Source organism: Loxodonta africana, chromosome 26 (assembly GCF_030014295.1).
Source record: "Loxodonta africana isolate mLoxAfr1 chromosome 26, mLoxAfr1.hap2, whole genome shotgun sequence".
Lineage (NCBI taxonomy): Eukaryota > Metazoa > Chordata > Mammalia > Proboscidea > Elephantidae > Loxodonta > Loxodonta africana.
The window spans coordinates 417,494-443,973 of record NC_087367.1 but is presented as its reverse complement, the minus strand read 5'-3'; the positions used below and the strand labels follow the sequence as shown (position 1 = coordinate 443,973).

Here is a 26,480-nt window from a genome sequence, read left to right as displayed (position 1 = left end):
ACGGCTTGAGTCAGGTATATCTTAGTCATCAGAGTGATATCTTTGCTTTTAAGCACTTTAAAAAGGTCTTTTGCAGCAGATTTGCTCAATACAACACATCATTTGATTTCTTTTTAAAAATACTTTTTTTCTCTTTCCAGTGAAAGTTTGCACAGCAAATTCGGTTCCCATTTGATAATTTCTATACAAATTGTTCACTAACATTAGTTACATTTTTCACAATATGTCAACTCGTTAATTGTGTTCTGCTTTTTCTATTTCTAGAACTCCAGTTTTCCTTGCCCCCTTATCTTCTCATCTTTGCTTTAGATTAATCGTTGACCTCCTGCCTCACATAGATGGTTTTTTAATGGAGTACCATACTCACAGGTAATGTCCTTTATGTTGTGTGCCAGTCTGTGATTTTGTTCAGAGGCAACTTAAGGGGATAGCTTAGGTTCAAGGTTTAAAGAGTATCTCAGGGCGATAGTCTCAGGGAGTCCTCTCTCTAGTCTTAACTGGTCCAGTAAGTCTGTACTTTTTAAGAATTTGAGTTCTGTTCTACCTTTTTTAATCTTTCTATCAGGGTTCATCTGTTGTGGCCCTGATCAGAATGGCTGGTACCAACTAGTTCATCTGGTCTCAGAGTAGATGAGGCTGGGACTCATGAAGGTTGTTAGCCCTGTAGACTAGTCTCTTCTCTGAGACTTTGGTTTCCTTCTTTCTCTTTCGCTCACATTGTTTGATTTCTTGACTGCTGTTTTCATGGGCATGGATTGTTGATCCATGAAGAATGAAGTACTTGACAACTACAATTTATTTGCTATTTATCATGTTCTTGTTTACTGGTTCAGTTGTAAGGATTTATGTTTTCTTTACTGAAGGCTGTGGTCTTTGATCTTCATCAGCAAGTGCTTTAAGTCGTCTTCACTTTCAGCATGCAAGGTGGTGCCATCTGCATATCATGGGTTGTTAATGAGTTGTCCTCCAGTCCTGATGCCGTGTTCTTCATATAGTCCGGCTTCTTGGACTATACAGCATACAGACTGAATAAGCACGGTGGAAGGATACAACTCTGACACATACCGTGTCTGACTTCAGACCACACAGTATCTCCATGTTCTGTCCAAATGACTGCTTCTTGACCTATGTACAAGTGCCACATGAGCACAGTTTAGTGTTGTGGAATTCCCGTTCTTCGCAATGTTACCCATAACTTGTTATGATCCGAACAGTTGAGTGCCTTTGCATAGTCAGCAAAACAGAGGTAAACATCTTTTTGGCGTTTTCTGCTTTCGGCCAAGATCCATCAGACATCAGCAATGATATCCCTGATTCTGTGTCCTCTTCTGAATCTGGCTTGAATTTCTGACAGCTCCTTGTTGATGTACGGCTGCAGCCATTTTTTAATTATCTTTGGCAGAATTTTGCATGTGGTATTAATGCTGTTGTTCAATAATTTCCACATTCCATTTGATCCCTTTCTTTGGGCTGGCCATGAATATGGATCTCCTCCAGTCAGTTGGCCGGGTAGCTGTCTTCCAAATTTCTTGGCATAGACGAGTGAGCGCTTCCAGCGCCGCATCTGCTTGTTGAAGCATCTCAGTTAGTATTCCGCCAGTTCCTGGAGCCTTGTTTTTCACCGGTGCCTTGGGTGCAGCTTGACCTTCTTCCTTCAGTACCGTCAGTTCCTGATCTTGCTGCCTCCTGAAATGGTTGAACACTGACCATTTTGGTACAGTGCCCCTCTGTATTCTTTTTGATACAGTGACCTCGTGCATTCCTTCTGTCGTCTTTTGAGGCTACCTGTGTCATTCAGCATTTTGCCCACAGGATCTTAAAGTATTACAACTCAAGGTGTGAATTTTTTCTTCAGTTCTTTCACCTTGAGGACCCTTTTGCTTTTTTAACTCCAGGTCTTTGCACATTTCAGTATAGTATTTACCTGTTTTCTCGAGCCACCATTTGAATTCCCCTGTTCAGATCTTTTGCTTCATCGTTTCTTCCATTCGCTTTAGCTACTGTGCACTCGAGCAAGTTTCAGAGTTTGTCCTGACATCCATTTTGGGCGTTTCCTTCTTTCCTGTTTTTTAAATGATCTTTTACTTTCTTCGTGTACGATATCCTTGGGTCACTTGTCTTGGATTGTCACTGTTCGGTGCATCAGATCTGTCCTTGAGATGGTCTGTAAATTCAGGTGGGATGTGTTTAAGGTTGTGGTTTGGCTCTTGTGAACCTGCTTTGATTTTCTTCAGCTTTAACTTGAAGTTGCCTATGAGCAGTGTATGGTTTGTTCTGCAGTCAGCTCCTGGCCATGTCCTGACTGATGATACTGAGTTTCTCCATCGTTTCTTTCCACAGATGTAGTTGATTTGATTCCTGCGTATTCAATCTGGCAAGGTCCATGTGTATAGCTGTCCTTCATGTTGTTGAAAAAAGTTACTTCTGATGAATAAATCATTGGTCTTGCAGAAGTGTATCATGCAGTCTGTGGCATTCCTATCCCAAAGGCTGTATTTTCCAACTACTGATCCTCTTTCTTTGTTTCCAACTTTCAGATTCCAATCACCAGTAATTATCAGTGCATTGTAATTTCATGTTTGATCAATTTCTCACCGTAGCAGCTTATAAAAATCTTCGATTTATCTTTGGCATTAGTGGTTGGTGCTTAAATTTGACTAACAGTGATATTAACTGGCCTTCCTTGTAGGCGTGTGGATATTCTATCACTGAGAGCGTTGTACTTCAGGGTAGATCTTGAAAGGCAACGCCGTTCCTCTTCAATTTGTCATTCCCAGCATGGCAGACTATGTCTGATTCAAAATGACCAATACCAGTCATGTCTGCTCACTAATGCCTGGAATATCGATCTTCAAGTGTTTCATTTCATTTTTTTTAAAGGTCTATTGATTTTTTTTTTTTAATTATTGTGGTGAGATATATATGTATTAAGACGTGCCATTGTAACCATTTTTCCATTTCATTTTTGATGACTTCCAATTTTCCTTGTCTCATACTTTGTACATTTCATGCTCCGATTACCAGTGGATGTTTGCAACTGTGTGGGTTGTGTCACACCAGCAAACGAAGGTCCTGAAAGCTTTACTCCATTCACATCACTAAGGTTGACTCTACTTTGAGGAGGCAGCTCTTCCCCAGTTGTATTTTGAGTGCCTTCTGGAAACCCTGGTGGCACAGTAGTGAAGAGCTACGGCTGCTAACCAAATGGTTGGCAGTTTGAATCCCCCAGGCGCACCTTGGAAACCCTATGGGGTAGTTCTACTCTGTCCTATAGGTTTGCTATGAGTTGGAATTTAATCAACAGAGCGGGTTTGATTTTTTTATTTTCCACCCGGAGGAACTCATTTTCCAGCCTTATACTGGACAGTGTTCTGTTTTTATTTATAAGGTTTTCTTTGGCTATTCCCCCCCAGCCCCGATTTAGATTGCTGGGTCCTTCTTCCTAGTACATCTAGCCTGGAAGCTCTGCTGAAACCTGTCCACCATGGGCGAACTTGCTGGTGTTTGAGATCCCGGCAGCATACCTTCCGGAATCACAGCAGCATGGAAGCCACCACGTTACAAAAAGCTGACAGACAGGTGGTGGAAGGAGTTCAGGTTAGGAGATCTGAACAGAAAAAAGCGGTGACATTTCACTTACTCAATTAAACTTACGGGTTTCATTTGTTTCTTAATTATAAACAGTAATTCTGTTTTTCTACTTTAGGTGGCAGTAGAGTACTGGCTTACCAATGTAATGATAAAATACTCTGGAAACATGTTTAAAATGTTCCCTCTCGAATGTTCTAGTTCAGAAGACACTTAACTCTTGGCTTCTCAGCAATAAGGGTTTCTTATCCAAAAAGAAATCTAAATATTTGGAGTGATATTTTGAATTTAGGCGTACTATTTTCTGGAAAATTTAAAGTTCTATGAACATATTTACATTCGTTTTGGTATAGTTCTCTAGTTACAGAAATTCCAGTTTCATTGATCATTTTGAGAATTTAGGTGGTAACTTATGAACTGCATTCTTTGTTCTCTGCAGGACTGGCAGTCCACTCTTTGATAGGATATTACTGCTTTGTGTCACTGGTCATCACATGATAAGTTAGCAATTGCACGTTATTACCCAGTTGGGGTTTGCAGAGTCTTTTAATATGCCGACATGAACTGTAGTGAAATATTCTTTAAGTTTTTTTTTACTTTATTTCTTTAGGGGAAAACCCATAATAATTGAAGTTTTATTTTTTGGTGCTCCTTTTTATTAAAGCAAATATTCTGAGCCTGGAAACTTAACTTGGCTTGAAGGAGTTCCTGAGTAAGGAGATTTTAAAGAACATTTCTAATTTTGTTTGTTTTTTTGTATGCTTCTGAGCCAGTTCCTAGAGTCACTATGATCTTTGGTTCACTTAATAAATATTTACTGAGCTCCTATTGTGCTATAAACTCTACACTGTACATAGAAATGAATGTCACAGCGCCTGTCTTAAAGGTCCGATGTATGATAAATGCTATAAGAAGATATAAATGATAAGGTCTGGTGGAATATGTCCTCATTTTAAACTAGAGGAATATGAAAAATCAAGATTTTTGTCTTAATAAAACACCCATAATTTTTGACTTTGTCTTAATTTAGAATATAATTTTAATAAATTTCAACATCCACTAGGGTTCCGCTTTAGTGAAAATATGTGTTTCAACTAATTGCTTTTGTTTTAAACCACATTACACTAAATTATAGAAATTTTGTTATGGCATCTGTTTGAATTAAAACTCGCCCCTCGTGTGCTTTATATCTATAGGGTTAGCTTTTAATGTCTATGTGTGCCGCTCTGGGATCATCTCTGAGAGGTATTGTGGACCTTGTTCCCTGTTGTGACATCTGGTAGAGGTGCACCTCTCTTTGCTGTTTCCAGCAGATCTACTTCTGAACAGGTTTCTGCCATGTGTGAAATCCTTAGATTTGTATTACATTTATCCTAAGTGTATGCTACATTCTTAAGAAATAAATCATTTCTTCAAAAATGTGTTCATTCAGTCAAATGCTGGGCCCCAAGCCTGGCACTGGAAGCATTAGTGAACCATACAGACAGCTTCCCTGCCTCCTGGAGGTGACCTTCAAGGGTTAGGATATCCTGACAGTAAACAAGAATATGCGTGTAAAGGAATGAAAGCAGAAAATGTATTCATTTTTTATGTACTTCACTCCTTTTTCTTCTAATCATTTTTTTTTATATCAATGACAGGAATTTACCTGGGATAATAACTCTTATGTCACTAGTATCTTTGACTTTCTTATAAGAAAACCACTAGATTTTATTCACAATCGAGGTGATAAATGTTAATGTATTAATTTTATATTGATTTGATGTTTAGAACAGAATCTCATTATTTTTTTATGATCCAGTTTTGCTTGATAAAGTAAATCCCTTCCTATAGACGTATAAAGCAACTTTATTGAGAATCACACACCAATGGTTCCTACTCCCACAAATATATCCTACCTCTAATTTACTTTTCTTTAGATTCTCTATCTTTGGAGTCAGTGTATCTCTTCTGGCTTTTCAGGTAGTTCTTTAGAAAGGATACTTATATTTAATTTTTTAAAACTTTTTGGTTTTAGATATAGCACTGCAGTGAGTTCTGACACCAACACTCAGAGTTAGGCCAAACTTCACAGGTTAAGGGCACAGTCCTCCACAAGACCACTCTCACTTCAGACACCAGTCACAAGCTCAGGGGTCCCCAGGCCAACCTAACTTTTCTGACCAGCTGGATACAAATTCAGGAATCGCCACTACCTCCTTAGGCTTGATAATTTGTAAGAATGACTCACAGAACTCAGGAAAGCGCTATAGTTATGATTTACAGTTTTGTTATGTCAAAATAAATAAATAAATAAACCAAACCTGTTGCCATCAAGTTGATTCTGACTCATAGCGACCCTATAGGTCAGAACTGCCCTATAGAGTTTCCAAGGAGTGGCTGGTGGATTCGAACTACTGACCTTTTGGTTAGCAGCCGTAGCACTTAACCACTGTGCCACCAGTTTCCTTCTAATGGCAAAGCGTTTCAAATTAGAACCTGCCAAAGGGAGAGATGCATACGGTGAGGTCTGGGAGGGTCCCAAACATGCAGCTCCTGTTGTTTCCAGGGTCACATCACCCTCGTGGCACATTGACGTGTGATAGTCTGCAGAATATTGTCAGTCAGGGAAACTCACTGGAGCCTTGGCGTTCAGAGTTTTTACTGAGACTTCATTATGTATTCATTGAGTCACTGACCATGTGATTGATCTCAAATTTCCAACCTCTCTCTCCTCCCCAGAGGTTGTTCTGATATCATGTGGTTCAACGCTCCAAACGTCTGATCCCATGGTTGGTCTTTCTGGTGTGGCTAGCCCCCATCCTGAGTCAGGTGTTCTAAACTATCAGGTATTCTACAAGGGGCCCAGCATGAATAATGAAGGTACTCCAGTCCGAGGGTTAGGAGGTCACCACCCAAGAACTGAAGTCAAAGGCCAGACCTCTCTTTGGGTAGAATAAGTTCTCCATTTCCCAAGCGTGTGGACAGAAAAGTGCACAAGCCACACATGGACAGCTTAATGCATTTTCACCTCTGAACATACCCATTTACCCAGAATCCATTAAGAAACAGAACACTACCAGCACCCCATCGCTACTAGGTCTTCCAATCACTAGGTCCCCACCCCACGGGAACTGCTTTCTTAACCTCTGGTGGTATAGCCTAGTTTTTCCTGTTTGTGAACTTTATGTGAATGAAATATTATAGTAAGTGCACATTTGTCTCAGACTTCTTTTGCTCAATATTATGTTTGTGAGGTTCAGCATTTTTGCACATAGTTAAGATCATTCATTCTCTGTGCTGTAGGATAGGGGCCTGCAAACTATGGCCCCTGGGCTAAATCTGGCCCCCTGCCTGTTTTTGTACAACACCGAACTAAGAGTGGTTTTTATATTTTTAAATGGTTGCGGGGGAGGGGGGCAAAAGAATAATATTTATGACAAATGGAAGTCATATGGTATTCATATTTCAGTGTCTGCAATACAGCTTATTGGAGCACAGCTACGCTCATTTGTCTACGTGTCGTGTACAGTTGTCTTCACTCTACAAGGGCAGGATGGAGTAATGCCACAGAGACCAGATGACTGACAAAGCCTTTACAGAAAACATTTGCAACCCCTGTAGTCACACCAGTGTACGGATACACCACAGTGTGCCCGTTCTGCTGTTGGTGAGCATTTGGAAGTGTCCAGCCTTTACCTATTTTTTATTCTTAAAATTTAGCCAGTGTTTTTTCATTACGTCTCCTCTACTGCGTAAAGGACTATTTTTTGTTTACTCACAGACCAGTTGATTTTACGAGATTTTGTATTGTTTCACTTGGCTCTATTTTGCCCTTACAAATAGGTTATGAGTAGGAACCTGTGCTCTGACTTCTATTTTTTTAAACCCGTTTGTAACTGAGTCATATATCAGTCAATAAATTTATAGGTTCTTCTCCCTCAGCATGTATGTTACAGCTTCTCCAGTGGTTCTTCAGGAGTCTTCTTAACTAGCATGGCTAGTACAGCACTTGTCTTTTCTCTCATTCTCATTTTTCTCCATAATTAAGTAATTTAAAATTCCACAGCCTCAGGGCTTCTTCTCCTGTTGCAGACCTGTGAACTTCAGGTGATAGTGGGCTCTGCTTATAATAAGAGACCACCTCTAAGCAACTCATTGTTAAACAGTAATTTTTTTGTTTTTAAACATAAATGTTCACTTATACACTTGAGTTGAATGCTACACTGAGCAAGTGCCCTTTCCCACAAAAAGGGCATTATTGGTTGTCAGCATTACTGCAGAGATAGTCTAAAAATGAAGGAGGAAGGGGAAAACATGCATTTTTTTACTTTGCAGTTGCTTCTAGAGACTTCTTACACTTTGTGAGGTTTAGTTTTTTTTCTCCTCTTGCAGTTTTGTGCATCTTGGAATTTGATTAGAATAAACAAATGTGGAGCAATTCCGGAGACACTGTTAATTGTTATTATGAACATCTGGCCAAGGATTGCATATTGCCTATCTCAGAGGAAGATAAGATGGGGATAAACATCTGCTTGGAGAAAAATGATTAAGAATCAAGTTCAGAGAATCACTGTTGACTTTGTATGCATGGTTTCTGGGTCAGCGTGTAAATTTTTCCAGAGTGAGTAAAATTGTAGATCTTTTTTTTGAATGGCAGTGCAATTGTCATGGATTGAATCGTTCCCCGCCTCCAAATGTGTCAACTTGGCTAAGCCTTGATTCCCAGTATTGTGTGATTGTCCTCCATTTTGTGATCTGCTGTAATTTTCCTGTGTGTTGTAAATCCTCATCCCGGCCCTTGGTTAATGATGTAAAATTAGGTTATGTTAAAGAGGATTAGGGTGGGATGAAATACCCTTACTCAGGTCATAGCCCTGATCCGATATAAGGGGAGTTTTCCTGAGATGTGGCTTGCATTACCTTCTTACCACCAAGAAAGAAGAGCTGGAAGCAGAGCATGTCCTTTGGACCTGGAGTCCCTGCACTAAGAAACTCTTAGACCCGGGGAAGATCGATGACAAGCACCTTCCCCCAGAGTCAACAGAGAAAGCCCTCCCCTGGATCTGGTACCCTGAATTTTGAGTTCTAGCCTCCTCAAGTATGAAAGAATAAATTTCTCTTTGTTAAAGCCATCCACTTGTGGTATTTCTGTTGTAGCAGCACTAGATAACTAAGACAGTAATTTAGTATAATCCTAATGTAATGCTCTGTAATTAGACTTGGGTAATGTGGAAGGCAGAAAATTACTTTCAAGATATCCACCTCAAGAGATTTTGCTAAGGCAGGTACAAAGCTGTTCTTTCAGGTATTCGGAGTATTAAGATTTGAAAGTTGGCGTGATTAGTGGACTTGCAAACAGAAACCACTTTTTTTTGTTATGAATTTATTATAAGAAGTATTAGGGAAAATATAACTTGTCAGATCCATGTTTTCACAACTACTGTCACTTAAAATGAAGTTATTTGAAAGTAAGCAAATACAAAAGAAAATATGGCAGTAAATAATAATACAGGTAGTCAAGGACTGAGCAGAAATTACTGAGATAGGATATAAAGTAAGGGAAACAGCATTATCTCATAGGATCAGTGAAGGGGAAAGAGACAATGAGAAGAGGAAAAAAATGGGGAAAGGTAAAGGGTGGGGGAGAGAGGAGAGAGCCCCCAACCAGACCAGTCCCTGCAACCAGAATGCATATAAGTGGTGCCAAGTGGAGGAAGCACACATACCCCTCCCTTGGAAATATAAAGTACAGGAGGCACTCATCTCCAGCCTCCAGTCATCCTTTCCCTCATAGCCCTGAGCCAAGAAGCATAGCATCCCTCCTGCCCAGGTCTATGTTCATTCATTCAGCTGATAGTTACTGAGTGCCAGGCACCAATACAAAGATGAGTAAGACACATTTCCTGGTCTCAAGAAGCTTATGTTCTAGGGGGAGTAGCTACCGTTTATAGCTCACCTTACCTAAAGCCATCTGCAATCTTCGCAGCAGTATCCAAAGATGGGTACTATGCTGTTTAACAGAAAAGAAAATAGGTTCACACAAGAAAGATGAGTTGCACACTGTTAAACACCTAGTAAGCGGCAGAGTTAGGTGTCTGACCCCAAATCCATTGCTCCTTCTTCTGCATCAGGCTATCATCCTGGTGTGCACAGCCCCCACCCCTCAGCCGTCTACTGCATCACTTCTGCACGCACACACATGCTCACACAGACACTCAGATCCCTTAAGACAGTGACTGTCAGACTATCTGTAGTAAAGGAGCAGTTTGTTTTTCCCCAATACGTCATGGGCTGATGTTTTTATAAATTAAACAATTAAAACGAATTACTAGAAAAACAATCACATGTTCAGTTATCCTGAAAACGTCAAGTGCTATAGAAGGTTCTAGATGCTTACCCTGTATTTCTGTGCTTACCTTTTTGTGGACTAGTCAGAAACAGTTCAGGGACCAGCACGGATCTGCAAACTACAGTTTGAGTGCATTGGCCTGAAAACACAGCGCCTACATACATACACTTAGGCCTGAGAAAGTAAATGCTGGAGAGCAGGATTCTTGTGTCCACCACTGGGATGGAGAACGGGGTATGGTGGGATATCTCACCTCCCTTTGCCTCACCCTCTCACCTGTTTCCGGGGTGGGTACTGTATGTTGTCGACAGGATACAGGCAGGAAGGAAGGGCCTGGGGCAGGCCTGGGACCTCAAGGCAAGATCCAATAGGAGTGAGGCAGGGAGAGATAATGGGCACTCTGTCTACCTGCTCTGGAATTCACTTTGGTTGTACCAGGTCTCTCCTTTCCCAAGCCTCCAGTATCTTCACTCCTTTATGGGGAGATTCAGGAAAGTGAGGCTCAGGTGAGAGGTGCTTCCATGGGGGATACCTCTGTGTGGAAGGAATCCTAGCACTTCCTGGGAGCTCTTTCAAAGGATCTCCAAGCACTTTTTTTTGGCCTAGTTATTGAATTTTTTATTTTTTTTTCTGTTGTTGAAAATATACACAGCAAAACATACACCGGCTCAACAATTTCTATATATATATATGTTTCAGGGACATTGAGTACATTCTTCAAGTTGTGTAAGCATTCTCACTCTCCTTTTCCTCCTTCATTAAGATAAACTTACTGCCCCCTAAGTTTCCAACCTACTCGTTTGAGTTGCTGTTGTCAATTTGCTCCCATATATATCCTTCTTAAAAGAGCACAATGCTTAGGGCAGACATTCTTTACTAATTAAATTGTTTGGTTTAAAGAAGACTTTAGGGGATATTTTTGATTGAAGGTTTAGAGTTTAAAGATTATCTCAGGGCAGTAGTTTCGTGGGTTCATCCAGCCCCAGTGGTTCCAGAAAGTCTAGATTCCATTGAGAATTTGAAATTCAGTTCTGCATTTTCCCCTTTTTGATCAGGATTCTTCTGTAGAATCTTTCTTCAAAGCATTCAGTAATGGTAGCTGGGCACCATCCAGTTCTTCCCATCTCATGGCAAAGGAGGCAGTTGTTCATGGAGACAATTAACCACACCATTTTATTTCCTCCTCCTACACCTGACTGTCCTTCCTCTGTGGCTCCAGGCAAATAGGGACCTGTTGTTGTACCTTGGACAGCCCCTTGCAAGCTTTTGAGACCCCAGGCACTATGCAGTGAACTAGGAAACCACAAAACCATGATCCTAAACCTCCAAACTAAAGAACGAAATCCCATGAGGTGGTTGTACATAGGCAGCCCCAGCAACTACTCTTTTTTTTGTGTGTGTGTGTCATTATTGTTAATATATCTATCACACAGCTTTTGCCAATTCAACTTTTTACAAGTGTACAACTTATTGACATCAATTATATTAATTGACTGTGGAACCCCTACCCTTAATCAATGTGAATTTTTAATCATTATAAACTGAAACTCAGTGCTCAATAAGTAATAACCTGCCCTTTCCCCTTCCCTCCTGTCCCTGGTAACCACTGATAAAATTTGGACTCTATTACCTTGCCTGTTCTTATATTTTTTGAAAGCGAGGTCATACAATATGTGTCCTTTTGTAATCAACTTATTTCCCTCAGCATGATGTCTGCCCACCACTTGTCTGTCACTTTGTTGTACCGTGGTGGCTTGTGTGTTGCTGTGATGCTAGAAGCTACGCCACCAGTATTTCAAATAACAGTAGGGCCACCCATGGTGGACAGGTTTCAGTGGAGCTTCCAGACTAAGACAGACTAGGAAGAAGGACCTGATGGTCTACTTCTAAAAAAATGGGCCAGTGAAAACCTTATTAATAGCAGTGAAACATTGATATGGTGCTGAAAGATGAGCCCCTCAGGTTGGAAGGCACTCAAAAGATGATTGGGGAAGAGCTGCCTTCTCAAAGTAGAGTTGACCTTAATGACATGGATGGAGTAAAGCTTTTGGGACCTTCATTTGACTCAAAATGAGAAGAAACAGTTGCAAACATTCATTAATAATTGGAATGTGGAATTATGAATTGGGAATCTAGGGAAATTGGAAGTCCTCAAAAATGAAGTGGAACACATAAAGATCAATATCCTAGGCATTAGTGAGCTGAAATGGACTGGTATTGGCCATTTTGAATCAGACGATCATATGGTTTGCTGTGCCAGGAATGACAAATTGAAGAGGAGTGGCATCACGTTCATCATCAAAAAGAATGTTTCAAGGCCTGTGGTGAAGTTCAATGCTGTTGGTGATAGGGTGATAGCCATACGCCTACAAGGAAGGCCAGTTAATACTCCGTTATTACAATTTACGCACCAAGCACTAATGCCAAAGATGGAAAAATTGAGGATTTTTACCAACTTCTACATGTAATCAGAATGCATTGATAATTACTGGTTGTGATCATTAAGGTTGTATGTCAACTTGGCTGTGATGTAGTTTGGCAGTCATACAGTGATGTGATCATCTCCATGATGAGATTTGATGTGATTTGATCACCTCCATGATGGGATCTGCTGTGAGTAGCCAATCAGTTAAAAGGAAGTTCCTTTGGGGGTGTGGCCTGCATCCAGTATAAGTGAACTTTCTCACCTGGCTGGTGGGGGTTGGCTTTTGCTCTCACTGGATCCTGCAGCTGGCTCCTGTTCATCTGACCTCCAGTTCCTGGGACTTGAGCTAGCAGCTTACCTGTCATCTTGTCTGCCAGTCTTGGGATTTGTTGGTATTTGCAGCCTGTAAGCGAGAGCCCTGTTGCCTGACTTGTTGACCTTGGGTTGGCCAGTGCCTGCTGCTATGTGAATTCAGGAGAACTTCCAGCCTGACTCTCGGACTTGGGACATTCTAGCCTCTGCAACTGTGTGTGCCATTTTCTTGATATAAATCTCTCTCTATATATATGTTTATATGCTTCACTGGTTTTGCTTCTCTAGAGAACCTAGCGTAAGACACTGGTGATTGGAGCGCAAAGGTTGGAAACAAAGAAGGATTGGTAGTTTGAAAATATTGCCTTGGTGATAGAAACTATGCTAATCACATGATAGAATTCTGCAAGACCAACAACTTCTTCATTGCAAATATCTTTTTTTCATCAACATAAACAGTGATATACATGAGGACCTTGCCAGATGTGATACACAGGAATCAAATTGATTTCATCTGTGGAAATCGGCAGTGGATAAGCTCAATATCATCAGTCAGAACAAGGCTAGGGGCCAACTGCAGAACAGACTGTGAACTGCTTATATGGAAGTTAAATTGAAACTGAAGAAAATTGAAAGATGTCCACGAGAGCCAAATACGACTTTGAGTATATCCCATCTTAATTTAGAGACCATGTCAAGAATAGATTTGATGCATTGAACACTAATGATCGAAGACCAGATGAGTTGTTGGCTGACATCAAGGACATCATACATGAAGAAAGCAAAAGGTTATTTAAAAAATAGGGAAGAAAGAAAAGACCAAAATGAATGTCAGAAGAGACTATGAAACTTGCTCTTTAACGTTGAGTAGCTAAAGCAAAAGGAAGAAATAATGAACTAAAAGAGCAGAACAGAATATTTCAAAGGGCAGCTCGAGAAGACAAAGTATTACAATGAAATGTGTAGAGACCTGGAGTTAGAAAACCAAAAGGGAAGAACAAGCTTGGCATTTCTCAAGCTGAAATAACTGAAGGAAATATCCAAGCCCAAATTGCAGTTTTGAAGCATGCTGTGGGCAAATTATTGAACAACACAGGAAGCATCTAAAGAAGATGGAAGAAATACACAAGTCACTGTACCAGAAAGATTTGGTCAGCACTCAGCCATTTCAGAAGGTAGCGTATGATCAAGAACTGATAGTGTTGAAGGAAGAAGTCCGAGCTGCACCAAAGGTCTCGTCGATAAACAAGGCTCCAGGAATTCACAGGATAGCAATTGAGGTGTTTCAGTAAACGAGTGTCATGGTAGAAGTGCTCGCTTGTCTGTGCCAAGAAATCTGAAAGACAAATACCTGGCCAACTGACTGGAAGAGATCCATATTTTGCCTGTTCTACCAAAAGGTGATCCAACAGGATGCAGAAATTATCCAATAATATCATTAATACCACACCCAAGTGAAATTTTGCTAAAGATAATTCAAAAACGGTTGCAGCAGTACATTGACAGGGAACTGCCAGAATTCAGGGTGGATTCAGAGGAGAGCGTGGAACGAGGAATATTGTTGCTGAAAGCAGAGAATACCAGAAATATGTTCATCTGTGTTTTATTGACTGTGCAAAGGTACTCAACTATATGGATCATAACAAATTATGGATAACATTGCAAAGAATGAGAATTCCAGAACACTTAATGGTGCTTATGAGGAACCTGGACACAGACCAAGAGGCAGTCGTTCGAACAGAACAAGGGGATACTGCATGGTTTAAAATCAGGAAACGTGTGCATCAGGGTTGTATCCTTTCATCATACCTATTCAATCTGTACGCTGAGCAAATAAATCCAGAAGCCGGACTAAATGACGAAGAACGGGGCATCAGAATTGGAGGAAGACTCATTAACAACTTAGGTTATGCAGATGATACAACCTTGTTTGCCGAAAGCAAAGAGGGTTTGAAGCACTTACTGATGAAGATCAAAAACTGCAGCCTTCAGTATGGATTATATCTCAACATTAAGAAAACAAAAGTCCGCACAAGCGGACCCATAAGCAACATCGTGACAAATAGAGAAAAGATTGAAGTTGTCAAGGATTTCATTTTACTTGGACCCACAATCAGTGCCCTTGGAAGCAGCAGTCAAGAAATCAGACAATATATTGTGTGTTGGGCAAATCTGCTGCAAAACACCTCTTTAAAATGTTAAAAAGCGAAGATATCATTTTGAGGGCTAAGGTGTGCCTGACCTAAGCCATGGTATTTTCAGTTAATTCATATGCGTGTGAAAGCTGGACAATGTATAAGGGAGACCAAAGAAGAATTGATGCCTTTGAATTATGGTGTTGGTGAAGAAGAGTGCATGTATCATGGACTGCCAGAAGAATGTACAAATCTCTCTTGGAAGAATTACACCCAGAATGCTTCTTAGAAGCGAGGAAAGCGAGACTTTGTCCTATGTACTTTCGACATGTTATCAGGAGGGACCAGTCCCTGGAGAAGGACGCCATGCTTGGTAAAGCAGAGGGTCAGCAAAAAGAGGAAGACCCTCAGTGAGATGGATTGACACAGTGGCTGCAACAATGGGCTCAAATATAACAACCAGCTGTGAGGTTGGAGCAGGATGGGGCAGTGTTTCGTTTTGTTGTATATGGGTTTATGTGAGTTGGAACCGATTCCACGGTACCTAACAAGAACAACAACATAATGCCTTTAAGCTCCATTCATGTTGTAGCATACATTAGAACTTCGTTACTCTTTCTGGCTGAGTAGTATTCCATTGTGTGTACTACATTTTGTTTATCCCTTCACCCATTGATGGGCGTTTAGATTGTTTCCACCTTTTGACTGTTGTGAATAATGCTACAGTGAACATCAGCATACATAAGTATGCTTACGTTGCTGCTTTCAGATCCCTTGGAGAAATCACCACTTCTTCTAGAGTACCTTTCAAAAAAATTTTTTTTATTATTAAATTGTGAACCTTTTATCACTCTGTCTGGTTAGTCATATTCATTGATTTTCTTCTGTTTAAATGGGCAAACTTAATGATAGAATATGTGATATTAGAGTGTTCAGTTTATTCAGGTGATGAGACAAGCTTGGAGTCTTTCATTCATTCCTGTATTCGTTAGGCTTTGTGTAAAGTGTTCTCCCAGTTACGAGGAGAGTATAGAGATGAGTAAGATGGTGTGCATTTCACAAGGAGCCTGTCTGTAGTTTAGTGGCGGATATGAACATGTATGTAAACGATAACAGTGTAAGCTAAATTTAAAGCCGTAAGAATGATGTTAGTAGCAGGATATAACGTTTAGGTTAGACCCAGAAGATCAATGAGATTTTCACAAGCAGAACAGGAGATTTCAGGTAAGGGGAATGCATTAAGTAAAAGCATGTAAGTGTGGAAATGTGTGGTGAGTTCAAGGCCTAGCAAGGTCATTGTGACTCGTGCGGTACAAGGGGATGAAGGGGACTGACTGTCAAGGGTGCTGTAGGGATACATTTGGAATTTATTGTGTGGGCAGCAAGGAGCCAGTGAAAGGTTTTGATTGGTCGGGTAACGTTAAATCAGATTTATACTTTAGAAAAGGAACTTGAATAGCGTGAAGCAGGAACTACTTCAGTTAGCTACCAGACAGTGTAGGTCTCTGCAGTGCTACAGATGGATCTACTTGTTGTGAGACGACCACACTGGCCCACCCACTTATACCCACTGTAAGGTTAGTTCCTGGTTTACTTAGCCCAGGATACAAAGTCTCTGCGGGGAAGTGTCACATAGGGCAGCAGAAAATGCAGATGTTTCAGCCTGGCGTCTCTTGAACTCAGTTGTCACTCTGCCTGCAGAACTCATTTCTTGCTATCATCTGCCCTGACTCATTGCCATCACAGAATGTTTAAAACTCCAGACTTGCTAAACGTGGTGTTGGTAAGGCTTCTCTTTCATCCGGTGTTCAGGTGTCTGCTGCAGTTTTCCAGCGTTATGGTTTGGATCAGACTCTACTTGGGATAAGCTGTTAGAATTGCTTTTAGTTTGCATTACAGTCACTCCGCTTCCATGATAATAACATTGTTTTAACATCTCATTTTGAAGAGGAAATTAATCCTTATGCTTACTGTTTAGTTTAGCTTGAACATAATTTTCTTTCTGAGAAATTATTAGCCATCAGAGACTTTTGGCTAATGAGTTTGACATTTTTTGTTTCAGGTAGTCAGAACCTGTGGAGTGCTGTCATTCTAACGTCTACCAAACCCTAATTGTTGGTACAGAGAGAGCAGGCGATAACCTAAACAGGAACCGGATGTGTGTTTAAGCTGTGGGGGTTTGTTCCCATCTTCCGGCACCGCTGAAGAGGCAGGTCATAACGTCAGCCCCTGGGAAACCATTCTGTCTCCTGCTCCCTTTAAGAAGCAACGCAAAACTAAAAATTTTCTTTTGAATATACATCTCTTGTTATGAAAACTGATTATTTTCTTCACAGTAACTAAGATTATTGAAACAGATAAGATTAAATAAATCATACTGATTAATTTTTTAAAATCCTGGGGACGGCTTGATTATGTGCGTTTACTTATTAGTATCTTCCATGGCATAGATGATATATTTACCCAGAATAGAATCTAGTTGCCAGCGCCAAATGGCCTTGAATTATTAAGTGTTGAAATGTTTGTATAGCTTTAAAGTCCATCTACGATGATAACATCTATGATCATAGGTTACATACGCATACAGACAAGAACGGAAACCCTGGTGGCGTACTGGTTAAGTGCTACGGCTGCTAACCAAAGGGTCGGCAGTTTGAATCCGCCAGGTGCTCCTTGGAAACTCTATGGGGGCAGATGTACTCTGTCCTATAGGGTCGCTATGAGTCAAAATCAACTCGACAGCACTGGGTTTGGTGGTTTTATAGACAAGAACTAGAAGGGAACTGAAAGAAAACGTGATTTGTTGGAATACGTTTTGTTTCCATTAGCGTAATGCTATTTTTGACAAAGTAAAGAAAGCTTGCATAGTTTACCTTAGTCTTTAGTCATCTAGTGCTGCTATAACAGAAATACCACAAGCAAATAGCTTCAACAAAGAGAAATACATTTTCTCACAGTCTGATAGGCTAGAAGTCCGAATTCAGGGCTTCAGCTCCAAGGGAAGGGTTTTCTCTCTGTTTTTGAGGAAGGTCCTTGTCATCCATCTTCCCTTGGCCTAGGAGCTTCTCCGCACAGGAACCTTGAATCTAAAGACCTCTCTGCTCCCGGCACTACTTTCTTGGTGGTATAAAGTCCCCAACTCTGCTTGCTTCCCTTTCCTTTTACCTCTCGTAAGATAAAAGGATGGAAACCCTGGTGGCATAGTGGTTAAGCGCTACGGCTGCTAATCAAAAGTTCGGCAGTTCAGATCCACCAGACGCTCCATGGAAACTCTGTGGGGCAGTTCTATTCTGTCCTATAGGGTCGCTATGAGTCAGAATTGACTCGACGGCAGTGGGTTTGGTTTTCTTAGTTTAAGATAAAAGGTGGTGCAGGCCACACCCCAGGGAAACTCCCTTTACATTGGATTAGGGAAGTGACCTTAGTAAGGGTGTTAGACCCCACCCTAATCCTCTTTAAAATAGTCTAACCTTGCCTTATTAACCACAGGCAGAGATTAGGGTTTACAACACATAATGAAAATTACAATCACAAAATGGAGGACAACCACACAATACTGGAATCATGGGGTAACCAAGTTGACATATATTTTGGGGGACACAGTTCAATCCATGACAACTTTTTAGGGTATATCTAGCTAATAGCTAATATCAGAGTTGGTTTTAGTTATAATCCAGGCCATTTGTGAAGTCTTTGTGACTTCTGTTTCTTTTCAGGCACATATTTACAAAATCTTTTATTAAATTGGGTAATTTTTTACTGTATGTTTGATTATATTCTAAAAATATGGCAATTCAAGAGCAAGTGGAACGTGGGCTGCCATGGATTTCAGCAACTTTGTATATTTAAAACATTAATAATGCCTAGAACCGTATTATACTGTAACCACAGCCTGTGAATCAGGTGGGTGTTAAATGGCCTCTCGCTTTGAAATTCGTAAATTCCAGTCTTAGGTGTGTTCTTTTAGATTTTCTTTGAAATTTGACAAATGTTCTCCAGAATTGTGTTTTTCTTCAAACAAAGCAAAAGTAAGACTTGAAAACAAATCATTGTCTTATGTCAGCAGTGTGCTTGGTCATGTTGCAAGAAAAGACTGCAGATTCAGAATTTTAAAATAAAGCTTTTGCTATTATAAGACCTGCATTGCAGGAAGGAAGAAGGGGTGTGCTCACTAGTTAGACAGTGAGTTTACCAATGAAGTTCCTTAATATGTCACGATTTTTAGCTTTGTGTTTTGTAGGAGGTGGTCTTTGTGGAGAGAGGAGGGCTTCTCATGACCCCAAGGTAGAGCAGAAGGGACTCCAGGTAGTAGAGACAGACCTTAGGGTACTCAGCCTTGGAGAAGGGGTGGAGATGGAGCCAGTAATCTTAGGTTGGCAGACTTCAAAAAGGCTGCTTGTTAGGCTTGCTGATAACAGATGTTTAAAAGAGATCGTTGTGTTTGGTAAAACGTGACTGTTTTTATCATGTGATAATTCTCTCTCATCACTGAAATATAGTGTTGTCTTTTAATGGAGGCCCTGATTTCTTTGTATAAATCAGGGAATCGTGAAGTTTGTCCCACAGAATATCAGTCCTTCAAAATACTTTTTTTGAAAGAGCATTTGGTGTTAATTAAGACTGGAAAATGCTGCAAACTGTGTTCCTTTCTTGAAGATGTACATTAATGCATTAAAGATACATTCTGCGGTAAAGAAACCTGTTTTGATAAAGGATTTCTTAAATTTATTTGACCCATGGAACCTCTCCTTTTTCCGTCGCATACTACCCATAATAGTTTTCTGCAGATCAAGTGTTCTTCTGTCATTAATACTATGTAGCTCTTACTATATGTCAGGTACCGTTTTAGGTGCTTTACACATACATTAATTTGATAATCATCTTTGTTACGCCTCATATCTTCTATTTGGGGCCCTGGTGGCGCAGTGGTTAAGAGCTCGGCTGCTAACCAAAAGGTCGGCAGTTCGAATCCACCACCTACTCTTTTGAAACCCTATGGGGCAGTCCTGCTGTGTTCAATAGGGTCACTATGAGTTGGAATCGACTCGATGGCAACGGGTTTGGTTGTTTGGTTTGGTATATCTTCTATTTATATCCCACCCCAAGCACTAGTGCCTCACCTACTGTGACCTGTGAAACAAGAGGCAGTAGTGTTGTGTAGAAGCCCAGAATTGGAGCTAGGCTGACTGGATTAGAATCCCAGCCATGCCACTTACAATTTGTGATCTTGAGCAAATCACTTAATCTCTGTGCCTCAGTTTTCTAAAGATGTAAAGAGAAATTTTGGAGTTGTTATGAAAATGCTCAAACATAAAAAAATAGAGACTATTTTACCTATTGCAATCAAGTCTGTTCTGACTCATGGCAACACCATGTTTAGAGTAGAACTGCTTGATAGGGTTTTCTTGGCTGTAATCTTATGGGAGCAGATTGCCAGGCCTTTCTTCAGCAGTGCTGCAGGTGGGCTCAAACCTCAAACCTTTCAGTTAGTGATTGAACACAGATGGCTTGTGCCACCCAGGGAGCTTTGAGAACATTTTACCTGTTATCTTATTTAACAATTGTTGATGTTTGACTGTCTTTTTTATTAATTTTGCTGGCATATTTAAAATTCTGTGTCATGGTATTTCACTTTTAAATACATTAATATGCTTCTCTAAGAATATTATCTTATATAACCAAAATGTGATTATGCTACTACCAGAATTAATGATAATTCCGTAATGTTCAGATTTCCCTAATTGTCCATAAAAACCAAATCAAACCTGTTGGCATCGAGTCAATTCCAACTCATAGCAGCCCTGTAGGACAGAGTAGGACTGCTCCATAGGGTTTCCAAGAAGCAGCTGGTGGATTCCAGCTGCCGACATTTTGGCTAGCAGACTGAGCTCTTAACCACTGTGCCATGTGTGTATAATTCTATGCCATTTTTATCACATATGTATTCATATTGCCACCATCATAATACAAGGTACGGAACTATTCTGTCATCACAAGTCTCCCCTCTCGATATCCACCATCCCTGATTCCTAGCAACCACTAATCTGTTCGTCTCTATAGTTTTTTCATTTCGAGAGTGTTATGTAATGGAATCATACAGTTGCTGTTTATCGGCAGTTTGTGTTTTTTTTTTTTGATTGCTTAGTAGCATTCCATGGTATGGATGTACCACAATTTGTTTAATCATTTGACTCCTGATGGACCTTTTGATTATCTCCAGCTTTTGGCTGTTATAAATAAAGCTGCCGTGAACAATGTGTATAGGTTTTTGTGTGAACATAAGCTTTAATTTCTTTGGGATAAATGCTCAGCATTATAATTAAATGTGCAAAGACCTGGAGTTAGAAAACCAAAAGGGAAGAATACACCCAACATCTCTCAAGCTGAAAGAACTGAAGAAAAAATTGAAGCCCTCAGTTGCAGTATTGAAGGATTCTATGGGCAAATTATTGAATGATACAGGGAGATCGAAAGAAGAAGGAAGGAATACATAGAGTCACTCACTGTACCAAAAAGATCTGGTTGACATTCAACCATTTCAGGAGGTAGTATCTGACCAAGAACCGATGGTATCGAAGGAAGAAGTCCAAGCTGCATTGAAGGCATTGTCGAAAAACAGGACTCCAGGAATTAACAGAATACCAATTAAGATGTTTCAACAAATGAATGCAATGCTGGCAGCGGTCACTTGTTTATGCCAAGAAATTTGGAAGACAGGTACCTGTCCAACCGACTGGAAGAGATCCATATTTGTGCTCATTTCTAAGAAAGATGATAAAACAGAATGCAGAAATTATCAAACAATATCATTAATATCTCACGCAAGTAAAATTTTGCTGAAGATAATCAAAAAATGGTTGTAACAGTACATCAACAGGGAACTGCTGGAAATTCAAGTCGGATTCAGAAGAGGATGTGGAAAGAGGGTTATCATCGCTGATGTTAGTTGGATCTTGGCTGAAAGCAAAGAATGCCAGAAAGATGTTTTACCTGTGTTTTATTTCCTGTGCAAAGGCATTCAGCTGTGTGGATCATAACAACTTATGGATAATATTATGAAGAATGGCAATTCCAGAACACTTAATTGTGCTAATGAGGAACCTGTACATAGACGAAGAGGCAGTCACTGGAACAGAAGAAAGGGGTAATGTGTGGTTTAAAATCAGGAAAGGTGTGCGTTGGAGTTGTTTCCTTTCACTGTACTTATTCAGTCTGTATGCTGAGCAAATAATCCGAGAAGTTGGACTATATGAAGAAGAATGCAGCATCAGGACTGGAGGAAGATTCATTAACAGCCTGTGAAATGCAGATGACACAACCCTGCTTGCCAAAAGTGAAGAGGACTTGAAGCCCTTACAGATGAAGATCAAAGACTCTAGTCTTCAATGTGGATTACATCTTGTAACGGTTTGAATTGTGTAACCCCAAAATTATGTGTGTCAACTTGACTAGGCCATGAGTCTCAGTATTGTGTAATTGTCCACCGTTTGTCATCTGATATGATTTTTCTTAGTGTTGTAAGTCCTGCCTCTATGGTGTTAATGAGGCAGGTTTAGAGGCAGTTATGTTAATGTGGCAGGACTCAATCTACAAGATTAGGTTATGTCTTTTTAATTAATTTATTTTATTGAACTTTAGATGAAGGTTTACAGAACAAACTGGTTTCTCATCAAATAGTACACACATTGTTGTATGACATTGGTTAACAATCCCATGACATATCAACACTCTCCATTCTCAACCCTGGGTTCCTTATTACCAGCTTTCCTGTTCCCTCCTATCTTCCAGTCCCTGCCCCAGGGCTGGTGCACCCCTTTAGTCTTGTGTTGTTCCGTGGGCATGTTCAATCTTTGGCTGAAGGGTGAACCTCAGGAGTGGCCTCATTACTGAACTGAAAGGGTGTCCAGGGGCCATACTCTTAGGGTTTCTCCAGTCTCTGTCAGGCCAGCAAGTCTGGTCTTTCTTTCTGAGTTAGAGCTTTGTTTTGCATTTTCCTCCAGATCTGTCGGGGACCCTCTGTTGTGACCCTGTCAGAGCAGTCAGTGGTGATAGCCGGGCAACATCTAGTTGTACTGGACTCAGTCTGGTGGAGGCTGTGGTAGATGTGGTCTGTTAGTCCTTTGGACTGATCTTTCCCTTGTATCTTTAGTTTTCTTCATTCTTCTTTGCACCCGAAGGGGTAAGACCAGTGGAGTATCCTAGATGGCCGCTCGTAGGCTTTTAAGACCCCAGATGCTTCTTACCAAAGTACAATGTAGAACATTTTCTTTATAAACTTTGTTATGCCAGTTGAGCTAGATGTTCCCTGAGACCATGGTCCCCACAGCCCTCATCCCCTCAATTCAATCCTCTAGTGAGTTTGGATTTGTCTCTGGAGCCACCATGGTCTTGCCTTGTGCAGGTTGTGCTGGCTTCCCCAGTATTGTATACTGTCTTAACACTTCACCAAAGTTACCGCTTATCTATTGTCTATTAAATGTTTTTCCATCCCCACTCCTCCCATCCCTTGTAACCATCAAATATTGTTTCTTTTTGTACGTAAACCTTTTCATGAGTGTTTACAGTAGTGGTCTCATCCAATATTTGTCCTTTTGTGATTGACTTATTTCATTCACCATAATGTTCTCCAGATGCATCCATGTTATGAGATGCCTCACAGATTCATCGTTGTTCTTTATAGTTGTGTAATACTTCATTGTGTGTATGTACCACAGTTTGTTTATTCATTCGTCTGTTGCTAGGCATCTAGGTTGTTTCCATCTTTTTGCTATTGTGAACAGTGCTGCAATGAACATATATCTATTCGTGTGATGACTCTTATTTCTCTGGAATGTATTCCTAGGAGTGGGATTGCTGGATCATATGGTATAGGTTGTGTCTTAAGTCAATCTCTTTTAAGATATAAAAGAAAGAAGCAAGCAGAGAGACGGGGGAACCTCATACCACCAAGAAACAAGAGTCAGGAGAATAGCGCACCCTATGGACCCAGATTCCCCGCACTGAGAAACTCCTAGACCGGGAAAGATTGATGACAAGGACCTTCCCCCAGAGCTGACACAGAGAGAAAGCCTTCCTCTGGAGTTGGCACTCTGAATTCAGACTTCTGACCTCCTAGGTTGTGAGAGGATGAATTTCTCTTTGTTAAAGCCATCTGCTTGTGGTATTTCTGTTATAACAGCACTAGATTACTAAGACTCATCTCAACATAAAGAAAACAAAAATTGTCACAACTGAACCAATAAGCAACATCATGACAAATGGAGAAAATATTGAAGTTGCCAAGGATTTGATTTTACTTGGATCCACAATCAACGCCCATGGAAGCAGCAGTCGAGAAATCAAATGACATATCGCATTAGGCGTATCTGCTGCAAAAGACTTCTTTGAAGTGTTAAAAAGCAAAGATGTCACACTTAGGACTAAGATTTGTCTGATCTAGGCCATGTTATTTTCAGTTGCCTCATATGCGTATGGAAGCTGGACAACGAATAAGGAAGAAGAATTGATGCCTTTGAATTATGGTCTTGATGAAGAATATTGAATATACCGTGGACTGCCAGAAGAACAAACAACTCTTTCTTAGAAAAAGTGTAGCCAGAATGCTCCTTAGAAGCCAGGATGGCAAGACTTTGTCTTACGTACTTTGGACATGTTATCAGGAGGGATCAGTCCCTGGAAAAGGACATCATGCTTGGTAAAGCAGATGGTCAGAAAAAAAGAGGAAGACCCCTGTCTTAGGCTGGGTTTTCTATAGAAGCAAAACCAGTAAAGCGTATACATATATATAGAGAGAGAGAGATTTATATTAAGGAAATGACTCATTTGGTTGTAGAGGGTGGAACGTGGGTCAGGCGGGAGGCTTCTCCTGATTCATGTAGCCGTAGGGGCTGGTGAACCCAAGATCAGCAAGACAGACAGCAGGGCTCTGGCTCACAGGCTGTGAATACCAACGAATCCCAAGACTGGCGGGTAAACTGCTAGTTCAAGTCCCAAGAATCGGAGGTCAGATGGACAGGAACCAGCTGTAGGATCCACTTTGAGCAAAACCTGCAAGCCCTACCATAAAGTCCACCTATATTTAATGTTGGTCTCACTCCCAAGGAAACCCCCTTTCAACTGATTGGCTACTCATAACAGACCCCATCGTATAGGTGATCATATTACATCAAATCTCATCATGGAAGTGATCACGTCATCATATGACTGCCAAACTACATCATAACTGCCAAACCACTGACAGTCATGGCCCAGCCAAATTGACACACATCTCCAAGGATCACAACCCTTGAAGAGATGGATTGACACAGTGGCTGCAGTAATGGACTCAAATATAGCAATGATTGTGAGAATGGAGCAAGACCAGGCAGTGTTTCATTCTGCTGCACATAGGATCTCTGTGAGTCAGAAGCAACCCGAAGGCACCAAACAACAACACAGGTCTATTTAAATGATCTGTTTCAAATTCCGTGAGCTGTGTTTTTTGACAAATTGGTCCATTTCATGTAAATTGTTGGATTTATGTGTATTGAGTTGTTTGTAGTATTCCCTTATTATTCTTTTGGTTTCTTCTGGGTCTGTAGTGATATTCTTTGTTTTATTCCTACCATTAGTAATTTGTGTTTTCTGTTTTTGTCAGTCTGGCTAAAGGTTTGTCAATTTTATTATTCTTTTTAAAGAGCTAGTTCTTTGTTTCATTTATTATCTTTTTGTTTTGTTTTCATTGATTTCTGCTCTTTATTAGTATTTTTTTTCTGCTTTCCTTGGGCTTATTTTGCTCTTCTTTTTCTAGGTTCTTGGGATGGGAACTTATAATATTGACTTGAGATCATTCCTCTTTTCTAATGTATGCATTTAGAGCTAAACATTTCCCTCTCAGCCCTGCTTTGGCTGTGCCACAAACTTTGTTATGTTAGTATGTTGTATTTTCATTTTTATTCAGTTTAGTGTATTTTTTAAAATCTTTTGAGACTTCTTTGGCCCCTGTGTTATTTAAGAGTGTGTTTACTTTCCATGTCCTTGGGGATTTTCCTGTTATCATTCTGTTTTTGATTTGTATGTGGTTTAGTGCGGTTAGAGAGTGTGTTCTCTATGATTTCTAGGCTTCTAAATATGTTGAGGTTGTTTCGTTTTCCAGGATATAATCTGTCTTGATGTATGTCCCATAAGCTCTTATAATGAATGCGTATTCTGCTGTTTTTGAAGGGAATGTTCTATAAATATCAGTTCAGTCCTGTTGGTTGATAGTGTTGAGTTCTGTATTTTTACTGATTTTCTGCGTAGTTGTTATATGTGTTGTTGAGAGAGGTGTGCTGATGTCTCCATAGATTAGTGTATATTTATCCTTTCAGTTCTGTCAGTTTTTGATTGACATATTTTCCAGCTGTGTTGTTTGGTGCAAACACATTTAGAATTGCTGCATCGTCGTGGTGGATTGAACCTTTTGTTATTATATAATGCCCCTTACCGTCCCTAGTGATTTTCGTTGTTTGAAATCACCTTTATCTGATGTTAGTATTGCCACTCCTACTTTCTTTTGATTAATGTTTGTATAATGTATCTTTTCCCATTCTTTTACTTTCGATCTGCCTAGATGATTTAATTTGAATTTAGTTTCTTGTAGATTGCATATGGTTGGGTCATGTTTTTAATCTACCCTGGCAGTCTCTGTCTTTTAATTAGCATATTTAGA

General features: G+C 40.2%; 1 protein-coding gene across 11 annotated transcripts in view; it reads left to right on the top strand.

Moving 5' to 3' along the window:
• The window catches only part of COMMD1 (copper metabolism domain containing 1), a 210,552-nt gene that overhangs the window by 9,549 nt on the left and 174,523 nt on the right, over nucleotides 1–26,480 (top strand). For 2 of the 11 annotated variants that reach the window (XM_023557182.2, XM_064276978.1), the window contains exon 1: nucleotides 16,854–17,000. The exons of 8 other annotated variants lie outside the window; for them this stretch is intronic. The gene's annotated coding sequence lies outside the window, so the exon portion shown is untranslated. Of the gene's footprint in view, nucleotides 1–7,756; nucleotides 8,192–16,853; nucleotides 17,001–26,480 lie in introns of those variants that run through there. One more of the 11 variants, XM_023557181.2, reaches the window with a different exon arrangement.